Source organism: Ranitomeya imitator, chromosome 10 (assembly GCF_032444005.1).
Source record: "Ranitomeya imitator isolate aRanImi1 chromosome 10, aRanImi1.pri, whole genome shotgun sequence".
Lineage (NCBI taxonomy): Eukaryota > Metazoa > Chordata > Amphibia > Anura > Dendrobatidae > Ranitomeya > Ranitomeya imitator.
In genome coordinates, this window is record NC_091291.1 from 21,191,875 (window position 1) to 21,204,297 (window position 12,423).

At 47.5% G+C, this 12,423-nt stretch overlaps 1 pseudogene; it reads right to left on the reverse strand.

The window, feature by feature from the left end:
* Window positions 1-1,215: 1,215 nt before the first annotated feature.
* LOC138651483 (probable G-protein coupled receptor 33) lies at window positions 1,216-11,966 on the reverse strand (annotated as a pseudogene).
* Window positions 11,967-12,423: the final 457 nt, after the last annotated feature.

The following is a 12,423-nucleotide window of genomic DNA, read 5'->3' on the forward strand; positions in this document are numbered from 1 at the left end:
TTCCACATGTGTTAATTCATAGTTTTGATGCCTTCAGTGTGAATTTACAATTTTCACAGTCCTGAAAAGACAGAAATATCTTTAAATGAGGTGTATCCAAACTTTTGGTCTGTACTGTACATACAAGTGGTGAGAATAATCTAGAGCGATAAATCAAGGGAACTGCTAACCACACCCTATCTTAGTACCTATTCTGTAGCCTGCCTATCAGCGGAGGTTGGAACACTAAGGGGGATCAAAAGTGGGGCCAATCGGTGTACACAGACCTACGTAAAAAAAAGTGCACAGAAAAACTAGATAATTATCTGCACTGCCTAATTGGTGATCGTAAACTGACAATGTGTGCCAAGAGTACAGTAACCATCCAAAATCAGTGTCAAAGGCTACAGAATAGCTACACCCACTTTGACAGGAGTGGGTCGGAACTGGCATAAAAATGGAAAAAGTTGCTCAATATAACCACAAATATTTTGCAATTTTCAGCGTTTACGGCATAATTTTTCCATAAACACCTTGAAGAATCGGGTTCTTTGCATTTTGACAGCTTTTAGTCTCATACGTTCTTCTGTTCAGGATGGGTCAACAGGGAACCAGCTACATATAAACCGTACTAAGGAACTGGAGCCCAAAAAGGATCAATAGGGTCTTCTGCTGCATGAAAGGACTCCAGAATTATATTTGACACATGGTAGATGGAGGTCCCTTTTAGAGCTTGTATTTGGGTCCATGAGCTTTATGTGAGACCTCTACAAATCTATCCGATCCCTTAGGATCACAAGGTGTCCATGGAGATCTTACCTATACTAGACACACGTAGTGTAGGTTAAACGATATTCTGTCATTCAACCAATGGTAAAGTCAAAGTAGATTTCCAATCATCCCAACTACGAGAACATTGGGACCAAAGTTTGGCATGAATGGAGCGGTATGGAGTATGCGGAACTTCTAGTGAGACAGTAAATGTATAAACTCGTTGGATCCACAAGTAGAGTTCCAACCCAACTTAGAAGATCTAAAAAGACTTGGCACTCCTTGTGTAAAATGCAAAACATTTTATTGTGGTAACAATCCATAAAAAATAGAAGTTTTGGTCTTCTAAATTCTGACCTTCATTAGAGAATGGACTGTGGAAGACAGCAACGGTCCACGCTCGTGTGAAGCGCACAATGGAGATATGAAATGGTAGAACATCCAGACTAACCTTCCATTTACAGAGAGGCTTATGGCCCCCTTCTGTTTGTCATCAGTGGGGGGGTTCTAGTGCTCAATACCAGGTGGTTAAGGTACAAAACCATTGAGTGCAAAACAAAAAATACAAAAAAAATTAATATAACGAAATTATTCAACATATTACTTTATGTGGTAGCAAATAAGCCCTCACATACAATAAAGGAGCATAGCTGGTGAAGGCATCTTACTTGAGCACTAAGCTAACGAGTAGTTGTACAGATCTCCTGAACTCTTTATTAAAGCTATCTATGATGAAGAGGTATAGTATGGGGGTAAAGCAGGAGTTCACACACGTAAAGCAGGTGGTAAGGACTATGAGTAACTGCAAGACGTCCTCAGGAAATCTTCCTTTTTCCACAATCATCCCGCAACGAATATGGTAGGGGGTCCAGCAAATGAAAAATGAGACCACAACTATTAAAATCAGTCTGTATGGTTTTCTGGACTTGGCAAGATGTTCCGTTCTAATTTTGAGGCCAATTAGGAAATAACAAATACTCAGGAGACCAAACGGTAATACGAAACTCAAAGCAAAGTGGAAGCCAAAAAGGCCCCATACAGTTGCCTGGTCAAGTTTTTGAGGGCGTCCCTCATTCCAAGAGATGATTAAGTCTGAACAGCAGACTGAGATGTTGCCTTCTTTTTCTTCGTGACACAGCACCAGGTAGGGTGAACTACATAAGATAGCCACCCCCCATAATGACCAGCAGATGATAGAAGCCCAACGAAGATTCATGCGTTTTCGATACCAGAGTGGGTAATATACCAAAAAGAAACGTTCAAGGCTGATCACGGTGAGGAAGAAGATTGCAGCGTGCACACATGCATAAATCAAAGTATTATTCAGCTTGCACATAAAGTTTCCAAAACTCCAAAGAGGATTCTTCAGCACATAAGCTGCTATAAACGGCATGTTTAGCGTAAAAATAAGATTAGTGATGATGAGATGGAGGAACCAAGTGGTGTTGACATTTTGACTCATCCTAAATCTTAGGACCCAGACGTAGAGAACATTCATGACCAATCCGAACAAGGACGTGATTAACAAGACGACCGCCGATATCACCTTTGGTGCCGTGATTTCGGGATGCAAAGTTCCATCAGATACATTCAATTGAAACTCAGACTTGTTTGTAAGAAACATTATATGATTCCTGTGGAAAAAAAAAGATAAAGTATCCACATCATGCCCATCAAGAGATTATGTCACTAAAATTATTGTTTGGTGATCGTGTTGATGTCGCCGAGTGGCAAGACCGAATTCAACTTGTAGAGAAGCGTAGAGCAACTTTTACAATAAGCAGCCATCTTTTTCTAGTTCTGGAAACCAGGTCCAACGTTGGGAAAAGAGCGATAGAACTCAGCCATATGTTAAACTTCCATTTTTGACATTTGAGGCTCAACACTCTGTTGCCAATAGAACATTGGCTCTCGAGAAGAGATTCATGACAAGAGTCAATGCTATCCTTAAGAGTAATGTTCTAGATGTACAGATACATCTCATTCTAGAGGACATATTATTCATCCAGCATAGACAATCTTTGCTGCTCCATATAACAAGCCTAACACCGTTGTAATGAAATCCCAACCCTTCTACTGACCCTTATGTATGCCATAATCCCATTATAAGAGACAGTCATTAATTTCCCAGATTACAGAGTACAAATTTACCCGATAGTCCAGATTTTCTTTTGCTTCTATCTTGTCTTGTTACGACTTGAATTAACTTTTACTTATCTGATGAGAAAAGCTCCTCCAAAATAATGTATTTCCTGAATGCATGTTAAAAATAGGAAATAGTGGTATGGCGAGACAGTAAGGTTTACACGAACAAGACAACATCTTAGTTTTACATGTCTCAGTTCTAGATTTAAATGTCCCTAACTAGCCAAGCCTCAGAAGTGACGATGTGAAGAAACCTCCATTGGTTTCATTACGGGCCCTCTCGACCTACGAAAAAAAAAAACCCTCCAGGATGCCCAGACTAAGAATATTCATCTTTCACAGGGCACACAATAGGTGAAATAATTGCTTCTGACCTTCTTCTGAGTGCATCTCACCAGACCATTAATGGTGGCCATTGTTCTTCACTTTTCACCCTCCACTTCACTTACCCTTACTGTAACCAAACTCTTGCCCATTTTTCTATGACAAGTCTCTAAAACCAGAATGATCAATAATTGATTGTATCGCCTTAAACATTTGGTTTAAAGCAACAGCTGTAAAATACAGGAAAAAAATTGCAACTAAACAAGTGTATAAACTCATCAATTGTACTTTCCTTGAGGTTTCCTTTTCCATTGTTCTTGTATGCGCTACGTGGAAAAGTAACCCAAGCACGCGCAAAAAGAAGTTATTGAACTAGCCATTCATTTTTGCATTAATTTAAGGAAGATTTTGAAAAGGGGATACAAGGAAATACGTAGGCCACAGATGCATAGCCCCTATAAAGAAATCATACTAGCATAGTACCTGTTGGTAAAGTGCCCAAGAAAATAATTTGAATGCAACGGAGGGTATGTTTGGGCACCGTTGGCACGGCCAAGAGCTTGGCACACCATAATTTAGCATGTTGGGTTTTCCTCCATTTTTGATCGACAACGCTCACTTTCCACAGCAAGTGCTGCCTCTATTCAGCATGAGCACAGACGCCGCCGAACAACGGAGGTGAGAGTTCTACTCCCTGGATCCAGTCTTTGGGCGCTACCCATACATCTGAAATTATAGCAAGTGGCATCTACACAAATATTATACAAATCTGTTTTATACAACGCTACATCTACAGAAGATAAAACAGATTTTAATCAAAGCTAGACAAAGTAGCCCAGTTAGTAACATCACTAGTCCGGGTCTCCGTCTCTGTATTATGCTGCTCTCAAATTTTGGAGCACGAATCTGCTGCCAAGATTCCCTTTAACCCCTTCACCCCCTGGGCCATTTTCCATTTATGTATTTGTTTTTGGCTCCCTTTCTTCCCAGAGCCATAACTATTGAATTTTTCCATCAATATGGCAGTGTGAGGGCTTTTTTTTTTTTTTGCCGGACACCATTGAATTTAATAAAATGTACTAGAAAACAGGAAGAAATTCAAAGTGTGTTGAAATTGCAAAAAAAAAAAAAAAAGTGCATTTTAATTGTTATTTTTTTTTACCATGCTCACCAAATGCTAAAACTGACCTGGCATTATGATTCTCCAGGTTGAGGATTTTTTTTAAATTGAAAAATGGAGAAAAAATTTCCAAAAATCTGATAAAAATCATTGGACACCCAGTCCTGTGACATGCGCACCAATGGGCGGAATTTGTGACGCGCTTCCGGTGTGTGCATGTTAAATGCCGCTGTCGGAGTTTGACAACAGCATTTAACATGTTAACAGCTGCGGGTGGATTGCAATTCCACCCGCAGCTTTTAGGGGCAACGTCAGCCGACGAAGTCAGCTGACATGTGCCGGAAAAGCTCATAGCCGGAGGCTGCATCAAATAGGGAGAGGGGGACATATGATGTACCTATATGTCATGTCAGAAAGGGGTTAATGGGAGCCATGAAAAACATTTTATAAAAAAGGTGAAGCTTACTTCAGTAAGCTTCACCTTAAGTTAAGGAAGTTAACTATTTATAAAAACAGGATTTTTGGTTGCTTACCGTAAAATCTGTTTCTTGGAGCCTCTATTGGGGGACACAGGAACCATGGGTGTATGCTGCTGCCACTAGGAGGCTGACACTATGCAAATAAAAAAAGTTAGCTCCTCCTCTGCAGTGTACACCCCACCGACTGGCATTATACTCTTCAGTTAGTGAGAAAGCAGTAGGAGAAAAACAACAAGGTTGAAAACCATAACCACAAACTTGAGAACTGTAAACGTGAGGACAGTCATAGAACAAAAACCAACAGGAACTGAGAAACATTGGGAGGGTGCTGTGTCCCCCAATGGAGGCTCCAAGAAACAGATTTTACGGTAAGCAACCAAAAATCCTGTTTTCTTTATCGCCTCTCATTGGGGGACACAGGAACCATGGGACGTCCCAAAGCAGTCCCCAGGGCGGGAAAAACAGAATTCCATCAGGTCAGAGGACTGACCACTGCCGCCTGCAAGTTCCTTCCGCCTCGGCTGGCGTCCGCCGAAGCGTAGGTATGGACCTTGTAAAATTTTGCGAACATGTGAATGGAAGACCAGGTTGCCGCTTTGCAAAGCTGTAGGGCGGAAGCCCTGTGGTGCACCGCCCAGGAGGCGTCAACAGCCCGGGTAGAGTGAGCCTTGATCCCAGGAGGGAGCACTCTGTCCTCGACCCGTTAAGCCTCCAGCATTGCCGTTCAGATCCAGCGAGCAATAGTCGCCTTAGAAGCCGATTGGCCTCTGCGCGTGCCATCAGGAAAGGCGAAAAGAGAATCAGTCTTCCGGAAAGTGGACGTTCTATCCAGGTAGATCCTCACTGCCGTGACGAGGTCCAGCTTGTTCAACGATCACTCAAGGGGATGAGTCAGAGCTGGACAAAAGGACGGTAGAACGCCACCTTAGGAAGGAAGGAAAGCGGAGGCCTGAGGACCTCCTTGTCCTGGAGAATGACCAAGAACGGAGGACGGCAAGAGAGGGCCGCCAACTCGGAAACGCGGATGATAGAAGAACTGGCCACAAGAAAGGCTACCTTCCCAGATAGAACTGACAGGGGAATCTCCCTGAGAGGCTCAAAGGGGAAAACCCTCAGAACGTCCAGGGCCAGGATTAAATCCCCTGAATCCACAATGGCCCTGTACAGAGGGACAACGTGTGCTACTCCTTGAAGGAAGGTCTTAACCTGTGGTCGGGAGGCAAAAGTCTTCTGAAAAAGGATGGAAAGAGCAGAGACTTGGCCCTTCAGGGAACTAAGAGCTAGCCCCGAACCCAGTCCTGCCTGAAGGAAGGCCAAAATGGAAGGCAGGGAAAAGGACATAGATGAAACGCGGTTGGACTCGCACCAACGGAAGTAATTCTTCCAGGTACGATAATAGGCCCTGGAAGACGAAGGCTTCCGAGCCTGAATCATGGTGTGAATCACCCGGTCCGAAAGACCGGACGCTCTTAGAACTGCAGTCCCAACAGCCACGCCGTTGAACTGAGCAACCGAGAATTCGGGTGGCAGATCGGACCCTGAGACAGCAGATCGGGCCTGTCTGGAAGGCGCCAGGGAGCGTCCGCGAGAAGATTGACGAGCTCCGCGAACCAAGCTCTCCTGGGCCAATCCGGGGCGATCAGAATGACCGGCACCCCTTCCATTACTTCCCAAACTGTTGAAAAAGATCAAAGCAGAAGGGGCGGGAACAGGTAGGGCAGCACAAACTGTGACCAAGGAATGGCCAGAGCGTCGACGCCCACTGCAAGAGGATCGCGAGACCTGGAGACGAACTGCGGAACCTTCCTGTTCATTCGAGACGCCGTGAGGTCCATGTCCGGAGTCCCCCATCGAAGACAAATCTGATGGAAGACCTCCGGATGCAAGGACCATTCCCCTGCCGTGAGACCCTTGCGGCTGAGGAAGTCGGCGGCCCAATTGTCCACGCCGGGTATATGCACCGCAGATAACCCCGGAACCGTTTCCTCTGCCCAGAGGAGGATCTTGGATACTTCGGCCAAGGCCAAGAAACTCCGAGTCCCGCGTAGATGGTTGACATATGCCACCGCCGTGGCATTGTCCGCCTGGATTCGGATTGGAAGGCCCCTGAGAATCCCTTCCCAGAGATGAAGTGAAAGAAAAAAATGGCCCGGATCTCGAGGACATTGATCGGCAACGTTGACTCCTGCGCCGACCAACGGCCCTGAACCGTCAGGTTTGCGAAACACCGCGCCCCAGCCGAGCAGGCTGGCATCCGTCGTCACCACTTGCCAGTGAACTGGAAGGAAAGACCTGCCCTGGGAGACATGAGGTGACGTGAGCCACCAGTTGAGAGACCGTTTGACCCGGGAAGAAAGTCAAATCGGGCGGTCCAGGGAGAAGACAGACCTCTCCCAGTGAGACAGGATGGCTTGCTGGAGAGGTCCCGAGTGAAACTGGGCGAAAGAAATCGCTTCCAATGTTGGTACCATCCTCCCCAAAACCTTCATGGCCGCTCGGAAGGAGGGAGACCGAAGGCCCTGGAACATGCGCATGTCCCGACGAAGGATGGATCTCTTGTCTTCGGGAAGAAAGACCTTGGTGTGACGAGTGTCGAAGAGCATGCCCAGAAAGATGATGCGCTGAGAAGTAATAAGGCATGACTTCTTCAGGTTGACCAGCCAGCCGAAGCGGGCTAGGGTGTTGAGAACGATGGACAGGCTTTGGCGGGCCTGAGAAAAGATGGAGCCTTGATGAGTATGTCGTCGAGGTATGGAACAGAACCAGGCCTCTGACCCTCAAGACTGCCAACAGCGCCGCCATGAGTTTCGTGAAAACTCTTGGGGCGGTTGCAAGACCGAACGGCAGGGTGACGAACTGAAAATGTTCCTGAAGCACTGCAAAGCGCAGGTATCGGTGATGTCCCGGGAATATCCGAACATGGAGGTAGGCGTCCTGAATATCCGTGGAGCACAGAAATTCCTGAGCCTCCATGGAAGCCATTACTGAACAAAGGGATTCCATCCCGAAGTGTCTCAGACAAACCCTCCTGTTCAGCAATTTTAGGTCCAGAATGGGGCGAACCTTGCCGTCTTTTTCCGGTACCACAAAAAGGTTTGAGTAGAAACCTGTGAATCGTTCTTTTTCTGGGACGGGAACGATTACCCCGGCTTTGGCTGTGAAGAAACCCGAAACTAGAGCGGGATTTCTTGGAGGTCGGGATTCGAAGAAACGATCCCGGGGTCGAGAAACAAAGTCTATCTTGTATCCACAGGATACAACTTCCCTGACCCATGCATCCTCCACTGCGGAGATTCACACGTCTCTGAAGAAGAGAAGACGGCCGCCCAACCTGAGAGGTGGACTGAGGTCGAGAGTCATGCCGAGGAGGATCTTCCAGCCCTGGGCCTGGAGGATCTACCCTGGGAGTAGCGAGGACGCCAGGACGGAGTGGGCCTAAAGGATAACGCTTTCTACTCCTGACGTGCCTGTGGCCTCTGTTGCTGGGAAAGAGTTTGACGCCGCGAAGCGACGAAAAGGCAGAAAGGATCGGAATTGCCGTCTAGGAGGAGGGCGACGAGGTTTAGCCTGGGGGAGAAGAGAACTTATACCCCCGGTGGCGTCCTTAATGATTTGGTCCAGCTTGGAACCAAAGAGACGAGAGCCTTGGAAGGGCAGACTGGTAAGGGACTTTTTGGAAGATAAGTCCGCCTGCCAGGCCTTGAGCCAAACGGTCCGGCGGATGGCAACAGCATTGCCAGACGTCTGAGCCGCACAAGACGCAGATATTCATCAGCGTGGGAAATCTGGTTGGCAGGGAGGTGCCCCGTCCAGGATATCTCGGCGAAGTTCTTTGGCTCATTTGGAAATGGATTTTGAAACCCAAGTGGAAGCAAAGGCTGGGCATAGAGCCGCTGCAGCCGCTTCAAAGGCTGACTTCGCAAAGGATTCTATAACTCTTTTCGTTAGAATCCTTCAGTGATGCTCCGCGTGACAACACACCCAGGCGGTTTCCCCTCTGAAAACGTCTGGTCGGATTCGCTCTCTCTGGACATGATTTCCTCGAATTCAGGATGAGGAGCAAAAAACTTGGGAGGTGATTTAGCCCGTCTAAACGAAACCGCCTGATCTGCGGGTTCCGTAGAGGGATCCTTGATGCCACAGGTCTGGTTTACAGCTCCAATGAGATTCTGGACCATATCCCTCATGGTGGCGATTTGGTTAGAATCCAGCTCCGAAATATCCTCCGAGGGCGCATCAGAGAACGCCTCGCCTGACTCAGGGGAGGAGGATCGGGAGGACGCCGACCGCAGAGGAGGACCGTGTGGCGAGATGGAGCTGGAAGAGGACTCAGACCGTCGTTCCTGTCTGGACCTTTTGTGGCTTGTCATGGAGGGCTCGGACGGAGGCTCCTGCGACCCGCTAGCTACTGCGGGTGTCTGCGGAGATAATCGATCCAGCACAGAAACCAGAGTTTGAAAAACCCGTGTTAGATTGGCCACCGATTGTGACAGAGAGGAAGCCCAGCCAGGGATGGGGGTATCACTCTCGGGCGGATCGGCAGGGGGATCCTGGGCGGTGGGAACAATCCTGACAGAGCGGAGAGAACTGACCTGAGGGAAAGGTCTGAAAAGAATGCCAGAGGGTTAGGGGACAGTGGGAGCAGAGGTAAGTCTGCAGTTGCAGAGCCACTCACGGTTGACGAAATAGCAGACGGAAGACGCAGCCCAGGTCGTGGTCCCTCAGGGAAGGTTGGAGGGAACGCTTTTCCCTTCTGGATGTGCAGCAGTCCAGCCAGGTGAATTCGAACCCCCAGTAAGCCCCTGCAGCACACCGATTTCAGGGACGTGCGTGCCAGGAGTACAAAGATGGCTTCGGTGGGCGGAGCAACGCCTCGTCCGAGGTGGGGATGTTCGGCGGGGAAAAAGCCCGCCCGAGTAGAGGGGAAGTGGGCGGAGCGGCGTCGCCGGAAGTAGGCCCCGGGAAAAGCCGGGGCCTAAATTAGAAGCCGGAGAAGCACCGCTGTGCAGGCGCTGCCCGGAATAAAAGGCGCGGCAGCCTGCCGCATACACGGGGAGCGCTGCTGCCGGTGGGCGTAACGCCGGAAGTAGGCCCCGGAAAAAGCCGGGGCCTAAAATAGGAGCCGGCGACCGGAGGAAAAGGCCGCGGTGCCAGCGCTAATCGGCTGGAAGGTGAGCGGTGCAGCAGCCTGCGAGGCCGCCGCCTAGAAAGGGGGGGAAGGAGGGGACGCTGCCGCAGGCTGATGTGTCAGAGAAGACGGCCGCCGCAAGTAGGCCCCGGAAGAAGCTGGGGCCTGAATTAGGAAGAAAAGGCGACCGCCGGGGGGCCGCGGTGGTGCTAGGTGCAGGAAAGGTAGCACGGCTGGCAGAAAAACCGCCGCGCCAGACCGGACCACCGCGCAGAGAATGGGGAAAGGTGCTGCGAGGACCCCTGCTGAATACTGGGACCCCATTAAGGCACGCCGACCAGGCCAAAAAAGTGGCCTGGAATACTGAAAACAAGGGACCCCCGGGAAGTATACTCACCTAATATCATCCCACGCCGTCCGTTACTAACCTCAAACCTTGGGGAAGGTATCAGACGTCCATGGGAGCTGGTGGTGGACGTCCTCATCACCTCCAACCGACAGGCTCTGGTGGGCGAGTGGGTGGGGGACAGAGCTAGGACCGGACTTCTAAGCACACTTGTGTGCTAGGCTCTTGGTCCTGGAGAGGGATCTATGAGGATACGGGGTGGCAGTACACGCCGTACTCATAGTCCGCCTTGTGGGACTACAGGTGTGACTGTTCACCCTGTATCCCTCCGGAAAAACCTGAAAAGAAACGACGCACATTGAGGTAGATAAGGGTCTAATAAAAGACCCGTGTCCACCTCCTACTGACACTAAGCTAAACTGAAGAGTATAATGCCAGTCGGTGGGGTGTACACTGCAGAGGAGGAGCTAACTTTTTTTATTTGCATAGTGTCAGCCTCCTAGTGGCAGCAGCATACACCCATGGTTCCTGTGTCCCCCAATGAGAGGCGATAAAGAAAATTGCATTTACAGTTCAATATTTCATCCAAATCACAAACTTCAAACACTGATGTTAAGAGACATGAAGCTTGTGTCAACATGTGTTGACAGACGCGAGATCCTTTTAATACTGCAGAGTTGTAACGAGCAAAGTTTGGAATTTTTTTTACCACTTAGATAATAAAGAACCTAGACGTGTTTGGTGTCTATGAACTCGTAATGACCTGGAGAATCGTAATGGCAGGTCAGTTTTAGCATTTGGTGAGCCTATCAAAAAAGCCAAACAAAAAAAAAAACCACGCATGGGATTGCAATTTTTTTGCAATTTCACCGCACTTGGAATCTTTTTCCCGTTTTCTAGTACACGACATGCTAAAACCAATGATGTTGTTCAAAAGTACAACTCGTCCTACAAAAAAAAAAAAGCCCTCACATGGCCATACTGACGAAAAAAAAAAAAAGTTATGGCTCTGAGAAGGGAGGGAGCGAAAAACGAACACTGAAAAACCCAAGGTCATGAAGGGATTAAAAATGGATTAAAAAAAATATGTAAAAGCCATCCCACCACGTCATGGTGACCCCACTAGGGACAGTCCTAACCTCTAGTATTACAACCTTACCATGTGTCAAGTGACGTGTATGCGGGTAAGAGCTGAGAAGGATTGAACCCGGCTTAGATTTATATCTTCGCTGACATATGCTGCATGCAGACTCTCTTCGTTCGTTTGCACCACCTGCCTTTTCCTTAAGCTGGACACTATATGCGTATGCGCCAACCAGATTCAGTCCTAATCCGCATGCAGGTTACTTGCCAAATGGTAAGATTTTTAGATTAGAGCTTAGGACTGCCCTGATTAGGGTCACCTTGAAGTGACGGGGGTCTCAATTTTTTTTTTTTTTTTTTAATCCTAATGGTTTTAACTAAGCAACTTATTTTCATTCAATTACGCAGTTTATTTACCAATTACATTTTTATTATGGATTTTATTCGTTAAGGGTTTTTTTTTTTTATCAAAAGGTGTTACTCACCAGTTAATCAACTTCCAAGTGGTTATTTCAGGGCAGTAATTGATGCAATTCTCTTACTCTATGCTTTAGACCGGCGTATCTGTTGCTAGAAGAACTATTATACACTTTTTAGACGACAAGCAGAAGCCAAGTAACCAAGAAGTTGCAGAGGATGCATTTCACTTTTCTTCCAAGTGGCCATTTCAGGGCAGTAATTGATGCAATTCTTACTCTATGCTTTAGACCAGAGTATCTGTTGCTAGAACTATTATACACTTTTTAGACAACAAGCAGAAGCCAAGTAACCAAGAAGTTGCAGAGGATGCGTTTCACTTTTCTTCCATCTTCAGGAGCACACAGCTCTCCCTGCCTCCCTACTTCATACTTGCCTGGGGTGATGGTACTTCATTGACAAATGACCGTTCAGACTGGAACAAATTGTGCACTCTACCATGCTGCAAGCATGTTCAGATCCAGGCTTCCTCAGTAGCGCTAACAAGTATGCACTCCTTGCCTAGGAAGCCTGTCAACACACTAGAAGCGACTGATAATCTAGACAACGGACCGTATACACTATTGAATTA